Raw genomic sequence first — 4,481 nt, forward strand, 5'->3', positions numbered from 1 at the left:
TTTTTTTTTTTTTTTTTTTTTGCTGTGTCTCTGTCAGGTTTTGGCATCAGGATGATGCTAACCTCACAGAATGATTTGGGGAGGAATCCATCAGTTTCTTGGAATAGCTTCGGTAGGAATGGTATCAGCTCTTTTTTGGTTCTACCAGATTTGTACATCTGGAAGAATTCAGCTGTGAATTGGTCTGGTCCTGGGCTTTTTGGATGGTAGGCTATTAATTACTGATTCAATTTTGGATCTTTGTTATTGGTCTGTTAAGGGATTCAATTTCTTCCTGGTTCAGTCTTGGGAGGATGTATGTATCCAAGAATTTATGATTCTTAATTTTGCTAACACCTCCCTCTTCCCTTATCTTTTCCTCACCATCAATATAGCTACATGTTGATATGGATTCCCCATGTAAATTTCTTTACAAAATTCAGAATAATTATGAATCAGTTGTACTATTTAGTTTTACAAAACTAGTACAAAAATTGTAAGTTCTTACAAGTTTATGGAGGACAGAAAGCACAACTTTTTAAATTATTTATATTACCATAACAGTTTAGACATTTATCCTTTAGTAGCAATCTGATAAAATAATATTTCATGTAAATAACTACCAGTAACTAGTAAATAAATTTAGTAACACTAAAACATCTGCAAAAGATGCAATTTAGATAACTACTAAACTGTACCACTGATGTAACATTTTATATTCTTTCTTTTAATTTTAAAGCAAGCAACAATTTAAAAAGAACAAATTTCAAAGTCAAAGATACTAAATTATATTCAATAAACTATTTTTGGGGTAAAATAAAGTTTGAGCATGCTAAACCATTGCATCTCAAAATTTGCTCTCTCTTTCTCACCATTTTACATGTGAAACACAAATCAAAATCCCAAGCAGTCACAGAAAAAACAAAATTGAGGTAATTGTCATCCTTACCATCATTAGGCTATCATCCTTACCATCATTAGGCTGTCACTGCTTATTTCGACCTGTTTAAACACAAGACTATGTAGGACCAGAGCAGTCAAAATAGTGCCATCTGTGCCCAAAGCTGGTGTGAAGAAGTCTGAACCCTGGAAGTCACGGTCAACTGAGTCCACTAGAGTTGATGGGCTACCTGCATAACCAAGGTCTGTAAAACAACATCCATGTAGAGTACAGTGTTTTTTGAAGGAGACATAATAAATATGTGCTAGTTAGAAGATTATATGTGTGCTATGAAGAACAACCAAAACCTGAGCAATTGTTTAAAATTTAGACCAAAGAAATGTTTTTAGAGAAGAGTGTTTTACCATGGGTATTGTTTACACATAGTAATTGTTGATGTAGTCATCATAAAGGCAGACAGATGTTTACTCAGTTTCATTATTGTTTCTAAATTCCGTACAAACAATGCATTTCCTTGAAGCCTGCACCTGGGAGTTCTGCTGCTGGACCTTGGTGCCAGAACTTGTAAATATGTGTTCCTTTGAACATATTTTATCTTCGTTATTTTAAGTAAAACTAAAGATGACTAAAAAGAAAACTAAATTGTTAGAAACAAGTTGGCACTGCCAAGAAACAGTGGCCTTATGAGAAACCAAGTTCCTTCAAATAGGGAACGTCTGAAGTTCAGTGACATACTCCAGAGAGCTGTAATCTCATCATGGTGACAAGGGGTTATACTTCATCTTACCTTTTCTGGCTTAGAGTTACAAAAACCTGTCTGTGAGGGAAAAGGGTACCTCTGTGTTGCAAACATACTCTCTCCTACTAAAGATAAAAAATCCCTTTTATAATGGCCATATCATCTATCAGAAAGCCATTCAATGGAAAACAGGGAGCAGTATCACTGTGGCCATTTAGATGAAGTCTGTGGCTACATGTTAACTGTGTGTTTCCAGGGAGAGAAGTGTTGCTGGTCTCCAGATTTTTAACGTGTGAAGTATTGAAGAATCGGGAAAAAATGACCAGCAAAGACAACAACCATTTAAAAGAGTACTGCCTTATGTTTGCTATTTTGAATTGAGTGTCTCATAGAAAGCATGATATTTTTTCTTATTATGCTGTAGCATGGATAACAAGTCTGTGGTTTTCATTTATTTAATAAAATCTAGAACACCAAGAGCTTACATTATATTGTTAAGAGTGGATTTCTTTTCAGATGAGATGTTTAAAGCATTGCTATTAATAATGCTGTGTATAAAAGCTGTCTTTATTTATTCACAAATACAGCACAAACATCTTACTTGTCAAAAGGAAAGGGTTTTCTTCTACTATAAAAAGATAATTAATTCAGGCTGGATAAACTTAATGGTGCATTTGCCATCTGGGCAAAGCAAACAAAACACCAGTATGAAATTGTGTGAAGAAAAAATAATCAAAATATGAAATAAAAATATATGATAAACTTTATTTTGATTTCTTGAACAACAAATAATTTTCTACCATAAGTATTATGCTCATGCTCATTTGAAAAGAAATATAGAAGGCAATAAGGCATAGAAAAATACACAGTTCAGCTCAGATAAAATTTCAGATAGTGTCTTCTTTTATTATTTTCATATGTCAGTGATATATATATAAAGATTTTCCAGGACCTGCATATCTTCTTGTCTTTACCCATGAGGGACAGAAACCCTTACCAATTAAAATAATGTAGATAAAAGTACTTTGTGAACTTTAAAGAATCATAAATGTATAAGACAATTGTCATTACCATCAACCTGGTGTGTCCTTAGCAGAATTCATAGACACATTGAGGGTTTTGCCTTTGTTAAAAACTGAATGTGGTTGATGATCATAATCTTTAAAACTCTTGAAAAGATGGTGCTTGTCATGCACAACCAACACAGTGACATTCTATCCTTACCTGTAGGCTCTTAGCTGTCACTTATTCAAAAACGTTGCTTCTTTCTTATCCTTCCCTTAAACATATCAACTTTTATCTCTTCTAAGCTAATGTATAGCCTAACTTTCTGAGTCCCTGATTGTATGTAGCATAATTGTGCCTCAAAATCTTTCTCTCTCTCTACCCAGCCACACCTACCTTGCCTTTATTCATTCCCCATGTTTTAACTGTACCCTGTCATCACTCAGCAGAGCACCATCAGCATGCTCCTGTGCGTTCCTCTATTTCATTTTTCTTACAGAGTATAATTAGCCCCACTTATACAAAAAGTTTTCGCTGAAAATCTGAAACAGTCAAAGAAATCTTGAGCAAGAAGAACAAAGCTGAAGGCATCATATTACCTGACTTCAAAATATGCTACAAAGCTATAGTAATTAAAACAATATGATACTTGTATAGAAACAAACACACATACAAGTGAAACAAAGTAAAGAGCCCAGAAATAAATCCACACATTTATACTAACTGAATTTTGACAAAGGAGTTAAGAACACATAATGGAGAAAAGACAATTTCTTCAATAAGTCATGTTGAGAAAACCATATATCTACATGCAGAAGAATCTTATCTCACACCGTATATGAAAATAAACTCAAAACCAATTAAAGACTTAAATGTAAAGCTTGAACTTATAAAACTACCACCAAAGAAACCAATGGATAACAGCTCTATGTTGTCAGTCTGGGCAATGATTTTCTGGCTATAATCCCAATAGCAACAAAAGCAAAAATACACACATTGGATGACATGAGCTAAAAAAAAAAAAAAAAAAAAAAAAAAAACCAGAGTAAAGAAGAAATATTTGCAAACCACATATATGATAAGGAAGTAATATGAAAATATGTAAAACTCAGACAACTCAATAGCAAGTAAACAAATAGCTTGATTATAAAATGGGCAAGTACCTGCATAGATATTTTTAAAAGGAAAACATAAATGTACAACAGATATATGAGAAAATGTCCAACATCACTAATATGCAGAGAAATGCAAATTAAACCATAATGAAAAAGAAAAGATAACAAGAATTGGAGAGGATGCAGAGAAAAAGGAATATGCATTGTTGGTGGGAATGTAAATTAGTATATCTATTATGGAAAATTTTTGGAGGTCCCTGCCAAAAAAAAAATAGAACGGGGGCGGAGCAAGACGGCCGAATAGGAACAGCTCCAGTCTCCAACTCCCAGCACGAGCGACACAGAAGACTGGTGATTTCTTCATTTTAAACTGAGGTACTGGGGTCATCTCACTAGGGAGTGCTGGACAATCGGTGCTGGTCAGCTGCTGAAGCCCGACCAGCGAGAGCTGAAGCAGGGCGAGGCATCGACTCACCTGGGAAGTGCAAGAGGGAAGGGAATCCCTTTTCCTAGCCGGGGGAACTGAAACACACAACACCTGGATAATCGGGTAACTCCCACCCCAATACTGCGCTTTAATGGGCACACCAGGAGATTATATTCCACACCTGGCCGGGAAGGTCCCACGGCCACGGAGCCTCCCTCATTGCTAGCACAGCAGTCTGTGATCTAATAGCAAGGCAGCAGCGAGGCTGGGGGAGGGGCGCCCGCCATTGCTGAGGCTTAAGTAGGTAAACAAAAC

The sequence above is a fragment of the Rhinopithecus bieti genome, unplaced genomic scaffold (genome assembly GCF_001698545.2).
Source record: "Rhinopithecus bieti isolate Rb0 unplaced genomic scaffold, ASM169854v2 scaffold_28163, whole genome shotgun sequence".
NCBI lineage: Eukaryota > Metazoa > Chordata > Mammalia > Primates > Cercopithecidae > Rhinopithecus > Rhinopithecus bieti.